The 19,455-nt window shown below is 46.7% G+C and overlaps 1 protein-coding gene across 3 annotated transcripts in view; it reads left to right on the forward strand.

Moving 5' to 3' along the window:
* The window catches only part of MYLK (myosin light chain kinase), a 294,914-nt gene that overhangs the window by 86,585 nt on the left and 188,874 nt on the right, over window positions 1–19,455 (forward strand). The window lies entirely within an intron of this gene.

A 19,455-nucleotide genomic window follows, 5' to 3' on the forward strand; every position in this document is an offset into this window, starting at 1 on the left:
CCATTGGTGAAAGTGGGGTGTTAAAGTCCCCTACTATTATTATGTTACTGTCGATTTCCCATTTTATGGCTGTTAGCATTTGCCTTATGTATTGAGGTGCTTCTATGTTGGATGCGTAAATATTTACAATGGTTATATCTTCTTCTTGGATCGATCCCTTGATCATTATGTAGTGTCCTTCTTTGTCTCTTGTAATAGTCTTTATTTTAAAGTCTGTTTTGTCTGATATGAGAATTGCTACTCCATCTTTCTTTTGATTTCCATTTGCCTGGAATATCTTTTCCCATCCCCTCACTTTCAGTCTGTATGTGTCCCTAGGTCTGAAGTGGGTCTCTTGTAGACAGCATATATACAGGTCTTGTTTTTGTATCCATTCAGCCAGTCTCTGTCTTTTGGTTGGAGCATTTAATGCATTTACATTTAAGGTAATTATCGATAGTATGGTCCCATTACCATTTGCTTAATTGTTTTGGGTTTGTTATTGTAGGTCTTTTCCTTGTCTTGTGTTTCCTGCCTAGAGAAGTTCCTTTAGCATTTGTTGCAGAGCTGGTTTGGTGGTGCTCAATTCTCTTAACTTTTGCTTGTCTGTAAAGGTTTTAATTTCTCTGTCGAATCTGAATGAGATCCTTGCTGGGTAGAGTAATCTTGGTTGTAGGTTTTTCCTTATCATCACTTTAAATAAATCCTGCCACTCCCTTCTGGCTTGCAGAGTTTCTGCTGAGAAATCAGCTGTTAACCTTATGGGAATTCCCTTGTATGTTATTTGTTGCTTTTCCCTTGCTCCTTTATTATTTTTTCTTCGTATTTAATTTTTGATAGTTTGATTAATACGCGTCCTGGCATGTTTCTCCTTGGATTTATCCTGTATGGGACTCTCTTTGCTTCCTGGACTTGATGGACTATTTCCTTTCCCATGTTAGGGAAGTTTTCAACTATAATTTCTTGAAATATTTTCTCAGACCCTTTCTTTTTCTCTTCTTCTGGGACCCCTATAATTCGAATGTTGGTGCATTTAATGTCCCAGAGGTCTCTGAGACTGTCCTCAATTTTTTTCATTCTTTTTTCTTTAATCTGCTCTGCAGTAGTTATTTCCACTATTTTATCTTCCAGGTCATTTATCTGTTCTTCTGCCTCAGTTATTCTGCTATTGATTCCTTCTAGAGAATTTTTAATTTCATTTATTGTGTTGTTCATCATTGTTTGTTTGCTCTTTAGTTCTTCTAGGTCCTTGTGAAACATTTCTTGTATTTTCTCCATTCTGTTTCCAAGATTTTGGATCATGTTTACTGTCATTACTCTGAATTCTTTTTCATGTCGACTGTCTGTTTCCTCTTCATTTATTTGGTGTGGTGGTTTTTTACCTTGCTCCTTCATCTGCTGCATATTTCTCTGTCTTCTCATTTTGTTTAACTTACTGTGTTTGGGGTCTCCTTTTCACAGGCTGCAGGTTCGTAGTTCCCGTTGTTTTTGGTGTCTGCCCCCAGTGGCTAAGGTTGTTTCAGTGGCTTGTGTAGGCTTCCTGGTGGAGGGGAGTAGTGCCTGTGTTCCGGTGAATGGGGCTGGATCTTGTCTTTCTGGTGGGCAGGGCCGCATCCGGTGGTGTGTTTTGGGGTGCCTGTGAACTTAGTATGATGTTAGGCAGCCTCTTTGCTAATGGGTGGGGTTGTGTTCCTGTCTTGTTGTTTGGCATGGGGCGTCTAGCACTGGAGCTTGCTGGCCATTGGGTGGAGCTTGTTCTTAGCATTGAGACAAAGATCTCTGGGAGAGCTCTTGCCAATTGATATTACGTGGGGCTGGGAGGTCTCTGGTGGTCCAGTGTGCTGAACTCGGCTCTCCCACCTCAGAGCCTCAGGCCTGACACCAGGCTGGAGCACCAAGACCCTGTCTGTCCCATGGCTCAGAAGAAAAGGGAGAGAAAAAGAAAGAAAAAAGAATATTAGAAACAAAATTTTGGGGCTTCCCTGGTGGCACAGTCGTTGAGAATCTGCCTGCTAATGCAGGGGACATGAGTTCGAGCCCTGGTCTGGGAAGATCCCACATGCCGCGGAGCAACTAGGCCCGTGATCCACAACTACTGAGCCTGTGCATCTGGAGCCTATGCTCCACAACAAGAGAGGCTGTGATAGTGAGAGGCCCGTGCACTGCGATGAAGAGTGGCCCCCGCTTGCCACAACTAGAGAAAGCCCTTGCACAGAAATGAAGACCCAACACATCCATAAATAAATAAATTAATTATTTTAAAGGTGCTCTTATTAAAAATTTTTTTAAATTATTAAAATAATAATAATAAAAAAGAAGAGAGCAACCAAACCAATAAAAAAATCCACCAGTGATAACAAGCACTAAAAACTAAACTAAGATAAACATAAAAATCAGAAACAAATCAGTCATAGACAGCAAACCCCAAATCTACAGTTGCTCCCAAAGTCCACCGCTTCAATTTTGGGGTGATTCGTTCATTGCCTATTCAGGCATTCCACAGATATAGGGTACATCAAGTTGATTGTGGGGATTTAATCCACTGCTCCTGAGGCTGCACGGAGAGATTTCCCTTTCTCTTCTTTGTTCTCAAGCTCCTGGGGTTCAGCTTTGGTTTTGGCCCCACCTTTGCATGTAGGTTGCCCTCAGGCACCTGTTCCCTGCCCAGACAGGAGGGGGTTAAAGCCACGGCTGATTAGGGCTCTCTTGTTCACTCAGACCTGGGGGAGGGAGGGGAACGGTAGTCATAATTGGAATGAGGGGCGAGCCTGCAGTGGCAGAGGCTGGTGTGATGTTGCAACAGCCTGAGGTGCCCCGTGTGTTCTCCTGGGGAAGTTGTCCCTGGATCACAGGACCCTGACTGTGCAGGGCTGCACAGGTTCCCAGTGGGGTGGGGCGGGGGAGGGTGTGTGTGTGGATGGTGATCTGTGCTTGCACACAGGCTTCTTGGTGGCTGCAGCAACAGCGTTAGTGTTTTATGCCTGTCTCTGGGGTCTGAGCTGGTAGTCGCGGCTTGTGCCCGTCTCTGGAGCTCACTTAGGCGGTGCTCTGCCTTCTTTGGGCACACAGGGAAGGAATCCCCTTTCCTCACACACCCCGAAACAATGGTCTCTTGCCTCTTAGGCAGGTCCAGACTTTTTCCCGGACTCCCTCCCGGCTAGCTGTGGCGCACTAGCCCCCTCAGGCTGTGTTCACACAGCCAACCCCAGTCCTCTCCCTGGGGTCTGACCTCTGAAGCCCGAGCCTCAGCTCCCAGCCCTGCCCACCCCGGCGGGTGAGCAGACAAGCCTCTCAGGCTGGTGAGTGCTGGTCAGTACTGATCCTCTGTGCGGGCATCTCTCCGCTCTGCCCTCCGCACCTCTGTTGCTGTGCTCTCCTCTGTGGCTCCGAGGCTTCCCCCCCGGCCCACCCCCCATCTCCACCAGTGAAGGGGCTTCCTAGTGTGTGGAAACTTTTCCTCCTTCACAGCTCCGTCCCCGAGGTGCAGGTCCTGCCCCTACTTTTTGTCTCTGTTTTTTCTTTTTTCTTGTGCCAGGTACAATTTTTTGCCAGAAAATCCCCACCCAGGTACATGGGGATTTTCTTGCCTTTTGGGAAGTCTGAGGTCTTCTGCCAGTGTTCAGTAGGTGTTCTGTAGAGGTTGTTCCACATGTAGATGTATTTTTGATGTATTTGTGGGAAGGAAGGTGATCTCCATGTCTTACTCCTCTGCCATCTTGAAGGTCCCCCCGATGGCATCATTTCTAAGGTCCCTTCCAGCCCTGACATTTCAGGTTCCCAGGGTGAGCAAGTCTCCTCCACAAAGGGCCTGAGGTTGGTACCCAAGAATCCTAAAGGAACCTCGAGAGACAGGCTCCCCTGTGCCCCTCACCCTAGTGGGGCTGCACAGTGCTAGGTGGGTGCCACCAGCAGAGGGAAGATGATGCAGCCCCTCAGAGTGAAGACTGAAGAAGCCTGAAGGAGGAGCGGGGCTGTGTCTGAGCCTGACTTTCCTCCCTTGGGCTGATAAACCTGGTTGGGTTGGGTTGGGTTGGCAGCCTTCCACCACCCCAGGTAAATTCCAGGAAACACTAAACCATTGTTTCTCATCCAGAGCTGGAGGCTATACTGGCGACAGGTCCTCATGTCATGGGAGGGCAGGTAAGGGCAAGGGGTGAACCGCCTGTGGAAACACAGGGCTTGTCACACTGCCAAAGCATCCTCCTGGCCATTCTAATGCAGCACCCAAGGCCAGGGTCTGGGGTTGTGCCCAGCCAGAGGGAGGAGAACCGAGGGGAGTCTGGAGAAGAGCAGCACACTTTGGGGGAGAACACAGAGATGTCTGGCCTGTGAATGGGAAGAGAGAGCATCTCTGTGCGTGGGGTGAGGCATATCTACTGATGGTGGCGTGAGTCCTACACAGACTTGCTAGAGATTAGCCAGTAAGCATGGTCTCTCCCTCAGGCATGAGGGATTGAAATGAAGTCACCCATTTCTTTGGGACAAATAAAAGGGGCTTTCTCTGGGCAAGGGATTGACTACATTAGTCAAATCTGTACTCATCAGATATCATTCCAATAAAATCTGAGGGAATATCAACACAGTTGTTATACTGGAAATTTCCTTTTGGGCATGGTGTTTATTATGATAAGATTCAACATATCTTGCTAAATCCTCCCCGAGCATGTTACCAAATTGAGCCAGGATTTGGAGTAAGGAGGACTGGATTCTAGTTCTGCTTTATTAGCTATTGACTTTAGGCAAGTCACTTGGTCTTTGAGCCTCAGATTTCCTGTCAATAAAATGGGGTTGTAACATATCTCAATATGTTGTGAAGTTGAAATGAGATCTTGATTGGGAAAGCATTTCATAAATTGTCAGTAGCTCGAAGTTTATTATAAAGCGAAAGCTTTTGGTAGCATTATCTAAGAACATGCTACCCTCTAGGCCCTCCGCAACCTAGTCTCAATCAATTTAATGACTATATCTCTCAAAACCTCCCTTGACCCATCCCTTTCCCAGGTGAGTTTCCTTGCACTGACACATGTACCACCATCTTCCCCTGCCCAGCTCAGCTCTCTACTGCAGGGCTCACTTGCTTAGATGATCATGATTCATTCTCATGAATTCTTGTGCCTTGGAAACTTCAGAGATCCCTGCCCTCCTCTGGTCTTTGAGGATATATAAGTCCACTCTGGGCCCACTTCCTCATCTGTAAGGTGAGGGGGTTGGGCTAGATGATTTAGGTCCCCTACCAACCCTCACATTCTGCGATCCAGCTGTATTCCACTGTTCTAACCAGGAAGCTAGAATTTGGGATGAGAGCAATGCATATTGTCTAGCCAATGACAAGTAACTGAGTAAAAGAAGTCAATGTAGGAGTGTGAATTAGTAATCTACTCTCTGTGATAGATGAGGCTATGTTGGAGGCAGTATGTCTTTTTTTTTTTTAATTTCTTCTTTTTTTTTTTTTGTCTGCGTCGGGTCTTAGTTGCACGCGGGGTCTTCACTGAGGCATGCAGGATCTTTCATTGAGGCATGGGCTTCTCTCTAGTTGTGGTGTGTGGGTTTTCTCTCTCTAGTTGTAGCGCAAGGGCTCCAGAGCATGTGGGCTCTATAGTTTGTGACACGTGGGCTCTCTCATTGAGGTACGTTAGCTCAGTAGTTGTGGCATTTGGGCTTAGTTGTCCTGCGGCATGTGGGATCTTAGTTTCCTGACCAGGGACTGAACCCATGTCCCCTGCATTAGAAGGCGGATTCTTTACCACTGGACCACCAGGGAAGTCCCTGAGGCAATATTTCAATGAACGAGAACATATAAGTGAAATGTGATACCTCTGATTGGTCCTCCTAGTTGACTGTTACCAGAGAGTCATCATTTCCTAAGTGCTTGCTATGTGCCAGGCATGGCTAGAAATTGCATTGCAGTTACAGTGTGTTGGGTATTCTGAGTATCCACTTTGTGTTAGATACTTGACCTTCCCTCTAATCTCCACAGAGCCCTACAGAACAGATTTACAGATGGGAAAATTGAGGTTTAGCGAGATTAAGTAAATCACCCATGGTCATCTGGCTACTAAGTGGCAGAAGCAGGTTCAAGTGCAGCATGTCTGACTCCACAGCCTGTGATGGGATGGCTTGCCCAAGTCCACTGGCTGGCATCACCACCCAGCTCACTCTTAGATTGTCAATTTCTTGTTCCTAGTGTCCCAGGACTGGCGGTTACCCCAACAGTGTTCTTGATTCAGTTCTGGGCTTGACCCTAGAGTAGGAATTGATCATTTCTCTCTGGTTGGGGCAGCCAACCTAAAATTTCCAGGGGAAAAACCCACCTGGATTTAGCACCCTCCCTCCTCTGGCATGTTGGAGACACCGGGTCTTGGCTCCCTCCTCATTCCTCTTCTCTGTGCACCTGCCCCCTTGTCTCAGTGCTAATCAAGAGTGGGAGAGAAACTAGAAATGCATACACTGTTGGCCAGGCCTTTGGCTTCAGCTGGAAGAGGCAGGTTTCCTCTGTGGGAGTAAGTAGAAAACAATTACAAATTCGCATTTCAAATCCCAGAGCCTGTAGGAGTTGGTGAAGCAGGCTGGCTTGCCTCATATTCTCATGCTGTGTCAGGCTTTGCCAAAGAAGGATCCCCACACCTCTCAGTAAGGGAAGCTCGGGGAACCAGGGATGTGGTGGAGCCAGCTTGGGCCCCAGGAGGTCTAGCAGGAGCTGTGGACGCCTACGGCTGGAGAGAGTCTTCAAACTCAGCACTAGTTCTCATGAGCATCCACATCTCTGCAGACCCTCCTGTCGGCTGTGCTCCCGCTCCCCCGCTCCTTGGAAGACACCGTTCCAGCCAGTGCCTGAGCCTGTCACGGGGAAAGGCAGGCCTCCCATAGAAGGGTCTTTCTCATTCTCTCTCCTCGCATCAGCCAGGCATTAGGCCAGCCACAGGGCTAGTGTTTTCCCAGGAGACGCAGGCCATGGGGTGCTGGTAACTCCCCTAAACCGTGTGGAGAGAAGCTGGGTCCGTGTTCAGTAGCCGGGCCTGGGTGAGCTCCGCTCACAGTTCACTTGCAGCCGTGTTCTCAGAATCCAAGGGCCCTCCCAGCACAGGATCCTCTGGGCCGGTCCCCTCAGATCATTACCACAGGGCCAGGTCCTGGCAGAAAGCTGAGGGGCAGCATGTGCTTCCAATGGCTCAGGAAGACGGGATGGGACATGCCTGTCTGGAGCTGGAGAAGCTGCTCAGGGTCCCTCCAGGGAGGGTGTGATGAGCAGAATCATGGACTCCCTTCCTGAGCCTTCTTTTCCAGAGCTTTCCTAGGCTTCACTAAAGACCAGGAGAGGAATGGCCGGGCAGGCTCAGGGCACAGAGTGGGGACCCTTCCCTTTTCTCCCTCTCCTCCACTCTCACCCCTCGGACACTACATCCCTAATAGCGCACCCACCACCCCTGCCCACCCGCCACCCCTTCCACGTGCTCCCCCTGCCCAAGACTCCGGTTTCAAAATAAATTACTAAGTGTTGGCTAAATTGGAGGAAGGAGAGGAAGAATGAAGTGGTAGAAAGAAAAGGAATATATTCCACTTACTTTATGAGCAAACGACTCTGCCCAGCACCCTGCCCCTTTAATTTTGCTGTTAATATTTGCCGCTTTGCTAAGGGAATCACCTTAAGTACTTAGTCCACTCCTGACACTTTAGTGCTCACTAAACAGGAGCTATTATTGGTTCCTTTTTCTCCTCTTTTTCCTGGGGTTTCCCCTCAGCTCTTTCAGCCCCAGCCCCTCTCCGGACAGACCTCAGAGAATCAGAAGCTCGACCTGGGAGAGGCCAGAGGCTGCGAAGCTGGAATGACTGCGTTCATGCCCATTCCTAGCGCTGGCCCAGGCTTCAGTCTTCATGGCTTGTGCCTGTGTCTCACAGGTGTGTGCCGAGGGCCAGATGCGCCTGTCAGCCTGTGAAGCCCTGCGTGGAGGGCCTGGAACAGAAGTCTCTTCTTTCTCCTCTCCTGGTGTCCCAAAGCATCTTGTCTCTGCTGTGGGCTTGACTCCCGCTGCTGGAACCTTTCCTACCTGCCCAGGTATCCTATGGAGAGCTGGCAACAGTCATAGAGACACAGGTGAACTAGGGAAGGAAGGTCCAGAGAGGCCCTTCAGGTCAGAGAGAGAACCAGAGATGGGAAGTGGCTTTCTCAAGGTCACGCAGTGGCTAGGGTGCAGCCACAGTGAGCACTGGAGCCTCTGACTCTCCTGAGCTATTTAACCGTCAGGTGCTGCCCGCCAATTTTCCTGAGCTGGCCCCCTTGTTGGCCAAGGCTGCTTCTATCCTCTGAGCTTCTGACAGAAATCTTAAAACAACAGTGACAGCAACAACATTAACAATAGCAGCCACCATGGACTGAGCACTTATTCTGTGCCAGAGACTGGGCCGGGCTGTTTTTTATACACATTGCTGACCCTCATAGCAACCCTGCAGGTAGGAGAGTATTAATAGCAGCTCCATTTTACAGATGAGTGAACTAAGACTTTCAGAGGTTGTCACTTTTTCAGGCCACAGTTTCGCAGTGGAGAATGCACATCTGACTGCACAGCAGTCTGTTCCCTGCGGAGGGGCATCCTGTCGATGGAAGCCACAAGCACCGTTACTGCTCCCCAAGTGGATTTCCTGGGCTCCCACGGACCTAGGTGGGGCTGCTCCTGCCTGAGTCCTCACAGTGCTCATCTCACGGGCACATCGGCGTGGCTTAGCAGGATGGAGGGGGAGGCAAGGTATTTGAGAAGGGGATGGTTGAATAAACACGCCTGTGACCCCAGACTTACTTCTGCAGGGATGATACTGCTAATGAGCTGAGTGAACTTTAGGATGTTGCTAAGATGATAGGAATGTGCATGTTGCTAATTTAATTATGATCAGGGTTTCTGGCTCTGATTTCTTTTTGCATGTGACTTTTACTGCAGAAAGCTTCTCTCATCTGGTCTCATTAAATCTCAAATTAAGCAAGAATCCCAACAGTAAGAGAGCAGCTCCAGGAGGGCAGGCCTCACTCGTTCACACTGTGTGTTCATTTGGCTGTGTTTTTTTGGTTTGATCCCCTTTTAAGAAAATTTAAAAATAACTTTCTGCCAAAAATGTGGGCACTCAGGGTAGAGTTGCTGAGTGGACACCCTCCTCCTGCCCGTGGTCTGCTCCTCTGATGACGTGGCTGGGCTGAAGCGGGTAGGTCACCTGCCTATAGAAGCCCAGACTTCCTTTTTTAAAAAAAATAAATTTATTTATTTATTTATTTAATTTATTTATTTTTGGCTGCGTTGGGTCTTTGTTGCTGCGCACGGGCTTTCTCTAGTTGCGGTGAGCAGGGGCTACTCTTCATTGCGGCGCACGGGCTTCTCATTGCAGTGGCTTCTCTTGTTGCAGAGCACGGGCTCTAAGCGCACGGGGTTCAGTAGTTGTGACACGCAGGCTGCTTGACCCCATGTCCCCTGCATTGGCAGGCGGATTCTTAACTACTGCGCCACCAGCAAAGTCTGCCCAACCTTCCTTTAATGTGTCTTTCAAGAGGAAAGGCCCAGGACGCCATGGGGAAGGAAGGGCTGCCTGTGGGCTCAGGGAAGAACTCAGCTGGGGGGTGGGGCAGGAAGGAGTGGGCTGGCTTTACCTGATATCCCTTAGGAACCCGGAAACCTGGGCCCAAGGCTCTCAAGGATGCCAGCAGGAAACCTAGAGATTGTGTTCACTTCACACCCAGGCAGCCTGAGAAGCAAAGAGGGGAAAGGATTTACAAGTTACATGCCAGGTTTAGAGCCAGGGCTGGTACCCATGTGTCTGGAACCAAATGCCTACAGGCCCCAGAGAGGTAGACTGTTTATTGTTGTGACCTGTTCGCCCACTCCTTTCCCTACATCCTCTCTCTAATGTTCACATGTTTGCTCCACAACAAAATTAAGGGATACCATAGTTTGGAAGTGATTTTTTTATGCTTTTTAGCCCAACTTTCAATTTATTCATATATCCCACAAGTATTTGTTGAGAACTTACTGTGTGCTCATCCGTATTCTAGGCATTAGTGAGCAAACCACACAGGACCTGTGACCTAGTGGAGGGGCTTATGTTCCAGTGGGGGAGACAGATGTTAATCAAATAACCACATGACTGCATGGCGGCCAACTATGATGTATGTGATAGACACACCTTCCATGATTTTGTCCGAGTTACTGTCCTTAGTTCTGTCTTTCAAAATGACTTTCCAGTCTCTGGTTGCTCCCCAGAGACCTCTGTCTAGGAGACCTAGATCTGGAGTCACCTCTGTTCCTCAGGGTGAGTAGCATTGTTTTTTTGGATTCATTTCTTCCTTTATTATCCATAAAATATTCAAATATCTACCATGTGCAAGATCTTCCGGAGTCTGTGGTGCATATTCAGTCTTGACCAAGAACTCAGTTGCCTTAAAGGTGTACTCTTCATCAGTATCTGTCTTCAAATCTCTCTGGTCCACATATGTTCAACCATTCCCCTTGGAAAAAAAGATGGAATCAAATTAGGTATTGATTCACCCTCTCTCCCACCTGCCTGTCAAAGCCTCACACCACTACTCCTATAAAACCACTATTCCCCTTCCACTTGTGTGCTTTACAGAGGACAGAAGAACAGATGGTGGTGGGGAGAGCAGGAGATAGGGTAGAGCAATGGTTCTCAAAGTGGGCCCTGGGGACCCTGGGACTCTTTCATGGGCCCAGGAGGTCTAAATAATTTTTGTAATAAGATGTCATTTGCTTTTTATAATAAGATGTCATTGCTTTTTTCACTCTCCTTTTCTCTCAAACGGAGTTTTCCAGCAGGTACGAACACTGTGATGCCACAACCAACTGGATGCAGAAGCACATATGAAAATCTAGCTGTCTTCTATTAAGCCAGACGTTAAAGAAATTTGCAAAAACAAACAACTCTTCTTACTAAACTTTTTTTTTGGTTTTGTTTCAGAAAATGTATTTTTCTTTTAAAAGTGTTATTTATGTTAACCTAATGGGTTTATTATTGATGTTTTAAATGAACTACTATTTCTTAGTTTTAATACAGTAAAAATTTAATTCAATACAGTAAAATATTAATAGCAGCAATTCACACACAAAAGCTCTTTGGGATCGTCATTAATTTTAGGAGTATGAAGGAACCCTGAGACCAAAAAGTTTGAGAACTGCTGAGCTAGTGGCTAAGGGGTCAGCTAGGTGTTAGGAGAAGGTCAGCTAGGTCAAGAATCAGACAAGAGCCAGTAGAAAAGCTTAAATCCACATCATTTCTGATTTGGACATCTGCAGTCTGTCCCAAGGTGTGAGTTGCATAGGATGAGAGATTCCTTTGGAACTATGGAAATACCTTCTGTCCCCTGGAGGAGAAAGACTGGACTGGTCATCACCTTGCTACCATGTTTTAGAAGTATGCGCCAGGGACCACTCCTGAATCTCTCCAGGGGTCAGGACCCACGCTGCTGGGTCCTGTTCTCAACGTGAACACAGTTTGTGGAGCATGGTTCAAATCTCAGCCCAGATTCCTTAAGACAGGAGCACAGGAGTCTCCCATCCCTCTGCTTTCTGAGTTTGCTCCCACTCCGGGGATTATAAAGAGGGCTTCTTCAGCTCAAGGAGGAGGGAGCTAGGTCTCGGGAGGCAAGGGTCCCACGAGCACTGGGTGGTAATCCCAGGCCACATGTGCCTAGGGATGGGTAGTGTTCCAGGCCAGATGTGGAGTTGGGGGTGTGCCCAGCCCCTCCAAGGACTCAGCTCTCAGCTTGACAGTGTCCTCCCTTTGCTCCACACTCAGATTGAAACCTGCAGCTCTGAACAAGTAAAAACCTGTGAGCTTCCACCCCTGGTTTCCCCAGGACTCCACTCAGAGCCTCTGCAGCTGGCAGCCAGGGGTTTCAAGGGTCACCCCATCTGGGCAGATTGGAACCACACATCCCTCTGACCGGGTGAAGTTGGCTGCTCGGTGCAAGGCAAGTTGCAACATCTGTGAGCAGTCAGACGAACGCCCCTTAACTTTTCAGTCTGGCCCTGGGCTCTGCTACATCTCTGGCTCTCCTTCACTGTCTTCCTTCTCGGACAGACCTTGGACAGGCGTCTCTGCAGTACGGTGGTAAAGCGTGGCCGTCCACGCGTCCCGACTCATGGGAGAGCTGCCCAGGGAAGAGGTCACGGTAAGGCGTGTCCGTTCTCTGGTGTGTGACCCTGCCGCACTGCCTGCTCCGGTGGGTCACAGCAAGTCAACAGGCACAGCCCACAGCCAAGGAGCAGCTCGTTAGGATTAGGAGAGATTAGGGAATTTGTCAGGATTTGAATGCTCTGAAGAGAGAGGATTAAGGTGGGGAGAGGAAGCTGTCATTGCCTGTGGCATTTGCACCTCAGTGGTTTGCTGTGTTTGCTGTGTGCCTGTGGCTCCGGGGGTTCATGGCTTCCAGTGCAGAGCCCACTGGGAGCCCTTCCCTGTAGGGAAGGTATGGTATCTCCAGGATGCCTTGCTGCCGGATCAGGTGCTTAAGGACTACGATCATTTAAAATGTATGCACTTTGGGTAGGGAAGGGGGCAGCTGGTTTCTCTAAACTTGTTCTGCTGTGTACCTTGATTCTTGACTTTAAACTTTTCTCTGAGTCTTTTTGCCCTCTCTCTTGGCCATAGTTGAAAGTGTTCCTTTCTGGGTTCAAGAGACAATTGAAAGTGCTTTTGATCGAATTAAAGTCAAATTAATTTAGTGCTGCTTTGAAGGATTAATAAATTCTGCTACTTGTGAAAACCTTATTTGGCGGTGAGCTTTGGCCCAAGCATTGTGTGTATATGGCGGCGTGTGGCTTCCAGCCCTCAGACCACTGCTCTTCTGATCCCCGCCTCCTTTTTTTTCTCTTCTTACTTCTGTCTCTTCTTTTTTTTTCTTCTTACATCTTTATTGGAGTATAATTGCTTTACGCTGGTGTGTTAGTTTCTGCTTTATAGCAAAGTGAATCAGTTATACATATACATATGTCCCCATATCTCTTCCCTCTTGCGTCTCCCTCCCTCCCACCCTCCCTATCCCACCCCTCTAGGTGGTCATAAAGCACCAAGCTGATCTCCCTGTGCTATGCGGCTGCTTCCCACTAGCTATCTACCTTACGTTTGGTAGTGTATGTATGTCCATGCCACTCTCTCACTTTGTCACAGCTTACCTTCCCCCTCCCCATATCCTCAAGTCCATTCTCTAGTAGGTCTGTGTCTTTATTCCTGTCTTAGCCCTAGGTTCTTCATGACATTTTTTTTTCCTAGATTCCATATATATGTGTTAGCATATGGTATTTGTCTTTCTCTTTCTGACTTACTTCGCTCTGTATGACAGACTCTAGGTCCATCCACCTCACTACAAATAACTCAGTTTTGTTTCTTTTTATGGCTGAGGAATATTCCATTGTATATATGTGCCACATCTTCTTTATCCATTCATCCGATGATGGACACTGAGGTTGCTTCCATCTCCTGGGTATTGTAAATAGAGCTGCAATGAACATTTTGGTACATGAGTCTTTTTGAATTATGGTTTTCTCAGGGTATATGCCCAGTAGTGGGATTGCTGGGTCATATGGTAGTTCTATTTGTAGTTTCTTAAGGAACCTCCATACTGTTCTCCATAGTGGCTGTACCAATTCACATTCCCACCAGCAGTGCAAGAGTGTTCCCTTTTTTCCACACCCTCTCCAACATTTATTGTTTCTAGATTTTTTGATGATGGCCATTCTGACCGGTGTGAGATGATATCTCATTGTAGTTTTGATGTGCATTTCTCTAATGATTAATGATGTTGAGCATTCTCTCCTGTGTTTGTTGGCAATCTGTATATCTTCTTTGGAGAAATGTCTATTTAGGTCTTCTGCCCATTTTTGGATTGGGTTGTTTGTTTTTTTGTTATTGAGCTGCATGAGCTGCTTGTGTATTTTGGAGATTAGTCCTTTGTCGGTTGCTTCATTTGCAAATATTTTCTCCCATTCTGAGGGTTGTCTTTTGGTCTTGTTTATGGTTTCCTTTGCTGTGCAAAAGCTTTGAAGTTTCATTAGGTCCCATGTGTTTATTTTTGTTTTTATTTCCATTTCTCTAGGAGGTGGGTCCAAAAGGATCTTGCTGTGATTTATGTCATAGAGTGTTCTGCCTATGTTTTCTTCTAAGAGTTTGATAGTTTCTGGCCTTACATTTAGGTCTTTAATCCATTTTGAGCTTATTTTTGTGTATGGTGTTAGGGAGTGTTCTAATTTCATTCTTTTACATGTCGCTGTCCAGTTTTCCCAGCACCACTTATTGAAGAGGCTGTCCTTTCTCCACTGTACATTCCTGCCTCCTTTATCAAAGATAAGGTGACCATATGTGCATGGGTTTATCTCTGGGCTTTCTATCCTGTTGTGTTGAGCTATATTTCTGTTTTTGTGCCAGTACCATATTGTCTTGATTACTGGAGCTTTGTAGTATAGCCTGAACTCAGGGAGCCTGATTCCTTCAGCTCCATTTTTCGTTCTCAAGTTTGCTTTGGCTACTTGGGGTCTTTTGTATTTCCATACAAATTGTGAAATTTTTTGTTCTAGTTCTGTGAAAAATACCAGTGGTAGTTTGATAGGGCTTGCATTGAATCTGTAGATTGCTTTGGGTAGTAGAGTCATTTTCACAATGTTGATTCTTCCAATCCAAGAACATGGTATATCTCTCCATCTATTTGTATCATCTTTAATTTCTTTCATCAGTGTCTTATAATTTTCTGCATACAGGTCTTTCGTCTCCTTAGGAAGGTTTATTCCTAGATATTTTATTCTTTTTGTTGCAATGGTAAAGCAGGATACAAAATTAATGCACAGAAATCTCTGGCATTCCTATACACTAATGATGAAAAATCTGAAAGTGAAATTAAGAAAACACTCCCATTTACCTTCTGTCTCTTATTGATCTGCATTTAACTGGTGCTGAACAAAACCCCCTGGGCAGGTGTATTTGACTCCAGCCACTGAGTACTGCTCTGCCGATAGAGAAATTATTGCAGAAGCCACCCAGGACCTCTGGTGCTCTCGACTGGAATGTGGTCAACAGGCTGGATGAGGCGTTAGAACGGAACAAGGATGGTTTGGTTTGATTTATAATAATTATTATAATTATTATTGGTAGAGCATTCCAGATATGCCAGTAACCATTAATTTGCAGTGTGGACGGAATATGTTTATGCGGCTGATGGCAGTGGGCGGGGTGATGAGCCGAGCAGAGCTGTTTGGTGCGCCTGGCCAGCCTGGGATTGGGCTCTGGTTCTGCCTGTGTGGTGGTTAATAACTGCCCTACCGACCCCCCACCCCACCCCCCCCGCACGGCACTTGCTGTATTGACTTGACTGTTCTGTTTCTGACCTGAAGCCAGACCTTCCCTCCCGCCCAGGGATGGAAGACTTCTATCTTCTGTGTGTATGGGGCCGAGCATGTTCCTTTTGATGATAGCATCCAGGGCCTTCAGGAGACCTCAGAAGGTCAAGATCAAGAGGATTTATAGAGAGGATTCTGAGCCTGATGTCACCACTCTTAGTTTCCAGCTCCCCTGAAAGCAGAGTGGAAGAGTCTTGTGTCTTTGAAAGCTAGAAGTGAGAGCAGAAGTGGGTGTTACATTCCCCTGCCCCCCCTTCCTTTATGCAACTCCCAAGCCTCTGCCTATCGCATCTCCCATTACTGGGGAAGGCAGGAAACGCCTAGTCTGGGTCCGGGGGCCCTCCAGGAAGCCCACAGGGTATGGCTACGATCAGAATTCAGTTTGGTTTCCACTTCTTAGCTATGTGACCTTGGACAAATGTAGTTGGTTTTCTGAGCCCCGGTGTCCTCGTTTGTGAAAGGAGCATAATCAGAACTGCCTTGCAGGACCAGGAGATTGAGTGAGATTAGGGCTGAGCACGATGTCGGGTGCATGCACCCTGCCCGTTCCATGCTAGGACACACAGGACAGTGCTGCGGAGGCTGTCAAGGGGCCCCAGGCCCTCCTACCCACCTTCTCATGGTCTGCCATATGCTTCCCACTGCTGTTATACAATAATCCCACTCAGATACCCTTGCCCTGAGGATAATCAGGCTGGCCTGGGCTTGCCGTCCTTGGTGAAAAGGGTCTGTCCTGCAGGGTTGGGGAACTTGCTTTCCCTTTGGGAGCTGGATGATGACCATGTTGACAGCTACCAATTATTGAGTGCCTTTTATGCTGTACTAAGTGTTTTATATACACTGTCATTCAAATCCTCCCGTCAACTTTGTGAGATTGATATTATCATTCTCATTTTATAGAAAAGGAAACTGAGGCCAGGAGAGTTGAAGTCCCTTGCCCAGCTAATAGCTGGAAAGTAGCAGTGCCCTGGACTTGCGGCTGGCGGCGACCCTTGTGATGCCTGCCCTCACTCCACGCCACCCCTGGCGCTGGCAGCACAGAGTGTATTTGTCACCTGACTTCAGTGGCAGTGGACAAGGGCAGAGGGAACAGTGTCCCCTCTGGGGTATGGTCCTGGGAGGCTCTGCAGGATATAAGAACCCCATGTTATCACACTCACCACATACACACATGTAATTGTTCACTGCTGTATCCCTAGCCCCTAGCTTGCAACGTGGTGGATGTTCAATAAATATATTTTAATTGAGTGAATGACTATATCTTGATTCTTGCCATTAAAATTATATCCTGATTACCTTGAAATGGTTCTGCAAACACATACACAAACACAATGATATAAATATGGCAAAATGTTAACTGTTGAATCTAGGTGATAGGTAGTTGAGGTGCTCATTTTATCATTCTTTCTACTTTTCTGTTTGAAATTTTCCATAATGAAACTTATTTTTAGTTTAAAATTTCTGTATCATTAAATTCCTATTATTATTTTCCTTGTAAATATACACTCATATAACTGCCTGATATTCTACTGTATTTAACCAATTCTCACTGTTGGATATTTAACTGGTTTTTTTTTCTTTTCTATTTCTATTTAACTGGATTATTTTTCTGTTTATTTTCCTATAAGTAATGTGATTAGCATTCTCATATATAAATTTGGGTCTGTATCTCTGAATCCTTCCCAATAATACATTTCTAAATGTAGGATTACTGGGGAAAGAGATGGACAGTTTTTTCAGAATCTTTTTGACAAATTGCTTTCCAGAAAGATTGCTTCAGTTTATACTCCTCAGAAGGGTATGAGTACCCAGAGTCTCACCGGTATTGTATGTTATCTTTCTTTTTAAATGTCAGTTTGGTCAGTTTTTTAAAATAATAACTTGTCCTTAATTTGCACTCTTGGATTCTGATTGAGGCTACGCAGCTTGCATTTGTGTTGTGGTCACTTGTCTATCTTCTGTGAACCATCCAAGTGATAGCTCTACCCATTATCTGTCAGGCTGTTTTCTTATATATAAAATATCCTGGTCCTTCATTCTTGTTGCAAGCATTTTATCCCAGATCATCAAATGCCTTTTAATGTTGTCATTGGTATGCTGTGTCATCTGGAAGATCTCAGTTTTATGTGTGTATGGTAGCAGCTGTCAGCTTTCTCGCTTATGACCCCAACCTCAGACCCCCTTCCCACCAGCCAGCTCTGACTCCTAATAGGAAGCAAGAGGGTCCAGTGGGGGACTTCCCTGATGGCGTAGTGATTAAGAATCTGCCTGCCAGTGCAGGGGACACAGGTTCGAGCCCTGGTCCGGGAAGATCCCACATGCCGAGGAGCAGCTAAGCCCGTGCACCACAACTACTGAGCCCACGTGCCACAACTACTGAAGCCCGTGCGCCTACAGCCCGAGCTCTGCAACAAGAGCTGCAGTGAGAAGCCCGTGCACTGCAATGAAGAGTAGGCCCCGCTCGCTGCAACTAGAGAAAGCCCGCATGCAGCAACAAAGAACCAGCGCAGCCAAAAATAAATAAATTAATTAATTTTTAAAAAAAGAGGGTCCAGTGGTTAAGAATAGGAGCTTTGGTGCCAGACACTTGGGATCAAATGCCCGTTCTGCCCCCTACTAAATACTCTGACCCTGGGCAAATGACTTAATCTCAGTGAGCCTCGGTTTCTAATCCATAAAATGGGGATGATGAGATCATCTGTCTCACAGTGTTGAGGTAAGGAGCAATTGAGCTATTATTTATAAAGTGTTTAGAATAGTTCCTGGTATATAGTAAGTGCTACATAAGTTTGGTTTTTATTGTTACTTACTACAGTGAACCTGTGAGTCTTATCATTTGGAAAGGATTTTGTTTGCAAAGCTAATACGTCATCAGTGAAAGAGAAAGCTGGCTTTGTCAAGCAGGCGATGTGCCCTGTTACAAACAAACCTAGGTCTTTGTTACTTTAACTTGTAACCTCCATTTTAGTTTTGTTAGATGTTATTAAATTTAAACAAACTAATTACATGCCCAGATTATCACTGTTCATTTCTGTCAGCTTACCCCACTTGGCATGGGACATAGTCTTGTGACTGACGATCCCAAGAAAATGAACAGAAAAATAAAAACTGGAAATACTCTTCCTCTTCAGTTTAGCAGACGTTGCAGGGCTGTGATAGGCCAGGTACCGTGGATTCCATGCTGAGTAAGATGTGGTCCCCAACCTGGAACCATCCCAGCCTGGTGAGGCTCCTACCTGGACTTGAAATCTGGAGCAGGGATACTTGGGACATATTCCAGGGGGTGGCAACGGGTGTCCAGTGACCTTGGCTAGGTTCTGACAACCTGGCTTCTCTCGATTGCTGCCTGTTTTCCCAGCCTGGTTCTCCAGCCTTTCCTGTGGACTTTGATAGCTTCCCTACTCCCTGTCTTTCCAACAGATCCCTTATCCATTTATAAGAGCCAGAGTCCATTTCTGTAATTTGCAACCAGGAACTGATTCATACCTGTTCCTAATTCCACTTCTAGAATTAACCCTAAGGAAATCCCTTTGTTCCAATCAACCTGTCAGCCCCCATAGACATCTTGTCTAGTCCCAACGGGGCCCTGGACCAGGAGTCAGGAGCCTGAGGTTTACTTGCCAGTGATGCCATCATTTTACTTTGTCTCTTTGAGTGAGTGACTTACCTTCTCTGGGCCTCAGTTATAAATGGAGGAGTTAGCCTGGATAACCTTAAAATGCTCCCTTCTCTGACATTCTATGACTTTTGAGGCTTTTTCACAGTCCGGTCCCCAGAAGTGGCTAGGGTCCTCCCTAGCCTTGCTTCCTTCCCTGCTTTCAACCCCGCACTCTCGCCTCACCTCACCTCACCCAGGATCCTTGCCGTATTAACCCTAAACTCTTTTCTTTCTTGGACTATGGATCCCATTTTTCTTTAGCCCAAGAGCCCTCACAGTTGAGGCAAAAGCAGCTTTTACTTTCACCTTGAGTGACTAATGCAGATATAGATTCTGACGGTTGAGTGACTATTAAGTATGACTTCAGATATCCATTGTAAAAACGCCGAGAAACATCTGATGTCTCTGTTCCTGCTCTAGCTGCCCCCTTCCTGGAAG

Source organism: Mesoplodon bidens, assembly GCF_964165515.1.
Source record: "Mesoplodon bidens genome assembly, chromosome: 5".
In the NCBI taxonomy this organism is placed as follows: domain Eukaryota; kingdom Metazoa; phylum Chordata; class Mammalia; order Artiodactyla; family Ziphiidae; genus Mesoplodon; species Mesoplodon bidens.